Genomic DNA, 8,265 nt, shown 5'->3' on the forward strand with positions numbered 1-8,265 from the left:
GTTGGGAGAGTAGCCCGGTACTGCGTGGGCTATTCTAGATGGAACTAGATTAGAGATGAGCGAACCAGTCTTTGTTTCAGGTCTGGTTCGCTGAATTCTTAAATGTTCGGTTCAGACCCAAATCAGTTCAGGTTGAACCGAACTTGCTTGGATATAGTGGCAGCAGGAGCAGTATAGCATGTTAACATACAAGGGTCTCTATGGGTTGTATTAGTAGTAGTGATAGTGGCGGCAGATGCTTTGCGTTAATGGTGGTGGTAGTAAGGGATTAACAGCAAGAAGTAGCAGCAGCAGCCATATGGTACATGTTGGCAGAAAGGCAGCAGCAGCCTTATGGAAGATGGTCAGCAGGTTGCAGCAGTGACATGATGGAGGCGGTGGCAGCTGCCGTACAAAGAGTGATGGTTGGAAAGTGGCATTAGTGGCACAATGCAGGCCGCAGCAGCAGTCGTACAGAACATGATGGTAGGCAGACAGGCCGCAACAGTGGCAAGATGAGATACCATCAGCAAGGCAAGGTCTTTACATCGGAATCAGCCGGAGGAGTGTGAAAATCCTCCTGAATCCAGACTTGGTTCATTTCGACAAAAGTGATGTTTTGGACACTGGCGGAAGACAACGTGGTCTGTTTGGGTGAGCGTCAGTGTATGTTCTAAGATAATTATAAGAAGCATGACGTTGTTCATGCCACAGTTATCCCTGCTGACAAACTTTGTGGCCTCTTCGAAGGGCTTCAGCACCCAACAGGCATCTCAGATGAGCTGCCACTGCCTGACCTCAAAGCAACACCCTTGAATAGCTCTCTGCTGCTTGGGCTGTCTGGTGCATGACAAAATAGTTCAGGGCTTTCTACTGCTCGTACAGATGCTCGAACATGTGCAATGTCGAATTCCAGCGATTTTGGCACGTTGCTGATTAAAAGACAGAAACATGCAATGCGACAATTAACTGCAATATAGAGTACAAAATTGCATAATAATAACAAGTGCTACACTAGAAGTGCGAGATACTTGCCAAATCGTTTTGTACAAAATTATTTGAGCCCGTCTGCCGAGCGTCAAGGTGATCTCTGTTAGACGGGTTCCTACGCTAAATTCTACCTGTTAGGTGCCATGACGGCTACCATACACTTCAGGGAGTGTAGGTTACACAGCATGCCCACTCCACGACATCACCGGCGCCAAATGGCTACCAAGGACTGCAGTGAGAGTCCACAAACTATCCCACTCCTGGTGCCATGGCTTCAGTGAGTGAAGGGGAGCAGGCCTGACTATGTACTAACACTAATTAAAATCAGCCTATAGGGCAGACAGGAGTGCAAGACTGAGGAGGCAGCCACACCTCCAGTACAAACTGCAAAGAAAAACCAAAAAAGGGGGTCAGTCAGCACATACCAAAACGCAGAAGCACATTGCTATGGCAGGGAACAACATTGAAAGACAGAAACATGCAATGCGACAATTAACTGCAATATAGAGTACAAAATTGCATAATAATAAGTGCTACACTATAAGTGCGAGATACTTGGCATATCGTTTTGTACAAAATTATTTGAGCCCGTCTGCCGAGCGTCAAGGTGATCTCTGTTAGACGGGTTCCTACACTAAATTCTACCTGTTAGGTGCCATGACGGCTACCATACACTTCAGGGAGTGTAGATTCCACATACCTACGCTAAATTTTACCTGTTAGGTTGCTGATTAAGCGGTGTAGCAGGAGGCTGTTCTGTCGCTGAAGGTTCAGGAGAGTGTTCCTCGCCAGTGTACTTATTTAGAAAGTGTTGTGCCACTTAGTTGATGACGTGCACCATGCAGGGAGCATGTGCTATTTTGCCCAGGTTCAGGGCAGCCACGATGTTGCGCCCATTGTCACTGACTACGTTGCCCAGTTGGAGTTGGCGGGGTGACAGCCAGCGGAATGTTTTCTGCTTGATGTATTTGAGCAACTGCTCGACAGTGTGGTTACTCTCTCCCAGGCCGATCAGCTCCAACACGGCGTGGCAACACTTGACCTGACACATGTGACCAGAAGGAGGGGTAGTGTGAGTGATCCTGTGCCCAGCTGCTGTTTGGGATGGGAATGTGTCCATGGAGGAGGAGGCAGATAAATGCCTGGTGTGGTAGCCAGGCTGACACAATCGTATGGGATCAAAAGGACCTGGCCTCGTTGCCGAGGTGCTGCCTCGCCACTGCCAGAAAAAAACATTGGCCCAGTGGGTCGAGAAAGACATGTACTGTCCTTGCCCTTAAGAGCTGCTCCAGGTGTCCACTGTGGTGGGCACCTTGCCGCATAGTGAGTCTCACAGGGAGCGGCTCACGTCTGCCACATGAGAGTACAAGGCAAGGAAGGCTTTGTGGGATAAATAATCCTGGCTAGGAATCTTCCAGCTAGGCTGAGCGCATGCCATTAGCTCCCTAACTGCAGCAGATCTACTGCTCATGGATGTGGCCTAGCTGGCACAAGGAGGACCGTAAGAAGGAGCAAACTCCTGCTGCAGTGGCTGGCTGCCACCTCTATTTGCCTACAGGAAGGGGTCATGCCACTTCTTGTGGATCAATAGAGCTGTGGTGCCTATGTTACGTTTGCCTGCCCATGTCTTATTTTGCTCTTGCACAGGTTGCACAAGGCAATGCTTTTGTCTTCCAGCAGTGTGGAGAAAAAATTCCAGATGTGAGATACTCACACAGCAGAGGTAGAGGCAGTTAGTCTGGGCTTAGCTCTAGCACATTTTGGGCCTAACCCACCCACAGCATCAGTAGCATCACTAGATCTTGAAGCAGATATGGCCCTGGTTGTTGTTTGGGAGGTATGTGGCCTCTGCTCTTTATTTCTGCCACTATCACCCTCTTCCGCGGATGTTGCTTCCTCCTAAGCACCCTGATCCGGCTCCCAGGTCCTGTCCAGCACACAATAGTCATTAGAGTCCTCAACCTCCCTTTTGCTTCTATCAGACTTTGGGATATCATGGTGGGTTCTTTGGCCCCTTCTCCTGCTCTTCCCCGAATGCCACTGTCGCTGCACCCAATGCCAATAGCGCAGTTACAGGGGCTACTACTTCTGCCTGTGGTCTGCAGCCTCCTCCTCCTAGCAGTACAAACACTGACTGCTCTCACACAAGTCATCAGCAGGGAGATTCTCTTGACTATGTGCTTTCGGGCGTGGTGGGGTTTTCTTGTCACTTCTTAGGAAAATGGAAGGTGGCCCTCTAGGAAGGAGAAGTGAAGACTGGGAGGACTCCACTGAAAGCCTTCTTTGTGACCCCTTTGTCTGACTCTCACCTCCACGTCATCCTGCTGCGACTGAGGGGAGGAGTGAGCCATCCAATCCAAAATCTCATCCTCTTTCTCCTCAACTATAATCTTGTGCCTTTCCGAAACCAGCAGGGACAACTGTGGCCTACTACGGCTTCTGGATGGATAGTTGGTGCTGCTACTACCCACATTCTGGCTCTGGATCTTTGGTTTGGATCCTTTCCGTAGCCCAGACATTCTTGGGCCTCTCAGATATGCCCTACCTTGTGTATTTGTCACGGAACCATGAACCAGACGTACAACAAGGGATAAGTGAAAATAAGAAGGCTTTATTAAAAATAAAGCTGTAAAGCAAAAGTCCAAACGGATGGCGAAACCGAAGCAGAGTCTTTGCGAAGCCAGAGGTCAGGAACCAGAAGGGTAGTCAGACGAAGCCAGGATCAGGAACCAGCAGGGTAGTCAGACGAAGCCAGGATCAGGAACCAGCAGGGTAGTCGGACGAAACCAGGATCAGGAACCAGCAGGATAGTCGGACGAAACCAGGATCAGGAACCAGAAGCAGCAGCAGTCTAGAAGCATGTGAACACAGGAGGACCAAGCAAGGAACTGAAGCCACAGACCTCCTATATATATATGAGCTGGGCATCCAGCTCCTCCCAGTGGAAAGGATGAGCCGCAGGGTGGGAGGCTACAAGAAACCCAGAAACCAAGATGGCCGCCAGAACATGTCAAACGAAGGAGAACAGCAAGAAGGTAAGACCATGACAGTACCTCCCCCTCAAGGGCCCCTCCTCCGCGGAGTAAACGGTTTCTGAGGGAAGCGTGCGTGGAAGGCTCGGAGCAAGGCAGGAGCATGGACATCTGCGGAGGGAACCCAGGAACGCTCCTCTGGACCATAACCACGCCAATGGACCAAAAACTGCACCCGACCGCGGACCAGGCGTGAGTCCAGGATATTGCTCACCTCATACTCCTCACGATTACCCACTAGGACCGGACGAGGCCGAGGAACCGAGGAAGTGAAACGATTACACACCAGTGGCTTCAACAGGGAGACATGAAACACGTTGGAGATCCGCATGCCAGGAGGAAGCGCAAGGGCATAGGCTACCGGGTTTACCCTGCGAAGCACTCGGAAGGGACCAACAAAGCGAGGCGCCAGCTTGGGAGTGGGCACTCGAAGGTTGAGGTTGCGGGTGGACAACCATACACGGTCTCCGACCTGGTAGGAAGGAGCAGGCGCTCGTCTGCGATCAGCCTGGAGTCTCTGGCGCTGCGCAGAGACCTCAAGGGACTTCTGGATCAGTACCCAAGAAGCACGTAGGACGGAAAGGTGATCCTCCACAGCCGGAATATCCTGGGGAGAGAATACCTCCGGTAACACGGCAGGTTGGAACCCATAATTGGCCATGAAGGGAGACGTCCCAGAGGAAGAGTTCACCGCCGTGTTCCTGGCAAACTCAGCCCAAGGCAGGAGGTCAACCCAATTGTCTTGGTGATCGGAGACATAGCAACGAAGGAATTGCTCCAAGGCCTGATTGGATCGTTCTGCGGCCCCATTGGACTGAGGGTGGTAGGCCGAGGAGAAGGAGAGATGAATCCCCAACTGGGAGCAAAAGGCGCGCCAGAACCTGGACACAAACTGACTCCCCCGATCCGACACAATCTCCTTGGGCAAACCGTGCAACCGGAAGACCTCCCTGGCAAAAATCGTGGCCAACTCTTGTGCAGAGGGTAACTTCTTGAGAGGAACACAGTGGCACATTTTGGAAAACCGATCCACAATCATGAGAATGACCGTATGGCCTCGGGATGCAGGGAGGTCCACAATGAAATCCATCCCCAGGTGTGACCATGGGCGCTCCCCGGTGGCTATGGGTTGCAGAAGGCCCAACGGAAGGTGCCGAGGGGACTTACTCTGGGCACAAACGGAGCATGCCGCTACATATGCGGCGATGTCGGAACGTAGGGAAGGCCACCAGAACAGACGTGAAACAGCCCAGGACAGCTGATTCTTTCCAGGATGCCCCGCGGTCTTGGAGTTATGGTAGGTTCGCAACAACCGAGTGCGCAACTCCTCAGGCACAAAACATCTGCCGTTGGGTCTCCCAGAGGGAGCACCAGATTGAGCCGCCAAAATCTGCTCACCCAGGGGAGAGGTCAGGCTGGTGCGAATGACGGCCAAGATCTGATTCGGAGGTATGACCGAAGTCGGAATCGACTCCTCCCTGGACAGCTCGGAGTACTGCCGTGATAAGGCATCCGCCCTGATGTTCTTGGAACCGGGTAGGTAGGAGACCACGTAATTAAAACGTGACAAGAACAGAGCCCATCTGGCCTGACGTGGTGTCAATCTCTTGGCCTCAGAAAGGTAGGTCAGATTCTTGTGGTCCGTCAGGATGAGGACCGGAACCACCGAACCCTCGAGCAAGTGCCTCCATTCTTTAAGGGCCTGCACGATGGCCAATAACTCCCTGTCACCAATCTGATAGTTGCACTCCGCGGAAGACAGTTTCCGGGAGTAAAACCCACAAGGAAGCAGAGGACCCTCTGGTGTTCTACGCTGAGACAGAAGGGCGCCTACTCCCATCTCAGACGCGTCCACCTCGAGGACAAAGGGCAACCCAGGGTTGGGATGCGACAGAATCGGAGCCAACACAAAGGCGGACTTTAGAGCCTCAAAAGCTCGGATGGCCTCGAGCGGCCAGACCTGGGAATTACTGCCCTTCCTGGTCAGATCCGTGAGAGGCTTGGCTAGCATGGAAAAGTCCCTGATGAACTTCTGATAATAATTGGCGAAGCCCAAAAAGCGCTGCAGGGAACGAAGACCACTGGGCTGGGGCCACTGTAAGACAGCCGAAACCTTCTCAGGATCCATGGAGAACCCCTCAGCGGAAATGATGTAACCTAAGAAGGTTACCTGGGATCGGTGAAATTCGCATTTCTCAAGCTTACCGAACAGCTTGTTCTCTCGTAACCGTTGCAACACTCGTCTGACATCCAGAATGTGGGCCTCCATGGATTCAGAATATACCAAGATGTCATCCAAATAGACCACCACACACTGCTGCAACAGGTCACGGAAAACATCGTTGATGAATTCCTGAAAGACTGCGGGCGCATTGCACAACCCAAAGGGCATAACCAAGGATTCATAATGACCGGTCCTGGTGTTAAACGCGGTCTTCCACTCATCGCCCGCCTTGATCCTTACCAGGTTATATGCCGCCCTCAGGTCGAGTTTGGTAAAGACCGTGGCCCCTTTAAGGCGATCGAACAGCTCGGAAATCAAGGGTATCGGGTAAGCGTTCTTGATCGTGATGCGATTGAGACCCCTGTAATCGATGCAAGGCCTCAACTCACCGCCCTTCTTTTTCACAAAGAAAAATCCAGCCCCTGCCGGGGACGAGGATTTGCGAATGTGTCCGCGTGAAAGCGCCTCCCTCACGTACTCCTCCATGGCCTCATTCTCCGCTACCGACAGTGGATAGACTTTGCCACGAGGAGGAACGGCACCAGATTGTAACTCTATGGCACAATCGTATGGGCGGTGCGGAGGTAGGGCAACCGCGCGCACCTTATCGAATACATCCCGGTACTCCTCGTATTCAGGAGGCAACAGAGAGTCCGAGGAAGTACACAGCAACTTGACAGACCCATGGATGCAACTAGCCCCACACTGCGGTGACCACGAGAGGATCTAGGCCGATCTCCAATCGAAAGTCGGATTATGCTTCCGGAGCCAGGGGTACCCCAAGACCACCGAGTAGTGTGGAGACGAAATAACCTGGAGGCAGACCGACTCTCTGTGAACGGCACCAATGGCTATCCCCACTGGAAGGGTCTCATGAGTCACGTGTGGCGGCAGAAGGGGTCTGCCGTCTATCGCCTCAAGAGCCAGTGGGGAACCTCGAGCCTGCAGAGGAATGGAATTGGCGGCAGCGAACACATTATCAATGAACAAACCACCAGCACCAGAGTCCACCAACGCCTGGGTCGTCACCGAGCCCCCGACCCAGGAGAGGACAACAGTGATCAGTGGTTTGTCAACACGGGAAACCGGGGACGAGGAGACTCCACCCAAGATCTGCCCCCGACAGGATCTCAGGTGCGAGCGTTTCCCGGACGGTTCGGCCATGCCAACCGAAAATGCCCACCGAGACCACAGTACATGCATCGGCCCTCGCGTCTCCGGAGTACCCTCTCCCCCTCGGACAGGCGAGCAAACCCCAGCTGCATGGGTTCACCCCCAGACAAGTCATCCCCAGGAGGCGTGGGAGGAGAGGGAGGCACGGGTGGGACAGCAAACGTAGGCGCCAATCTGTTAGAAAACCTCCGCAGGCTCTCCTTAAAGGAAGGTCTCTCCCTGAGTCTGGTGTCAATCAAAATCAGGAAAGAAATAAGAGACTCGAGCTCCACTGGTAGGTCCTTAGCTGCAACCTCATCCTTCAAGGCATCCGAGAGACCATGAGAGAAAGCAGCGACCAGAGCCTCATTATTCCAGCCCACCTCTGCTGCCAGGGTACGAAACTCAATGGCGTATTCAGCTACGGATCGTGAACCCTGTCTGATGGACATAAGGAGCTTCGCAGCAGAGGCAGCACGAGCCAGCACATCGAATACCTTCCGAAGAGAAGCAACAAAACCGGAAAACTCGGCAACCACCGGATTGTTGTTCTCCCATAAAGGGCTGGCCCAGGCCAAGGCCTTGTCCGAGAGCAGCGAGATCAAGAAGCCCACCTTTGATCTCTCAGTGGGAAAGGCATGTGGCAGCAACTCGAAATAAATGCCCACCTGGTTAAGGAAACCTCGGCACTGAGTTGGCTCTCCCCCAAAGCGCTGTGGAAGAGGGGCAGAACCGGTCATACCCCGAAACACCGCAGGTGCAACAACAGGTGTCGGGGTAGACTCTGGCGCAACAACCGGAGCGGCAGTAGGAGCGGGCCCAGGAGCGACAACCGACCCATCGGCAACGGGAGCGAAATGAGCCGTGCGTTCAAGCAGGGTTTGCAAC

Source organism: Bufo bufo, chromosome 3 (genome assembly GCF_905171765.1).
Source record: "Bufo bufo chromosome 3, aBufBuf1.1, whole genome shotgun sequence".
NCBI lineage: Eukaryota > Metazoa > Chordata > Amphibia > Anura > Bufonidae > Bufo > Bufo bufo.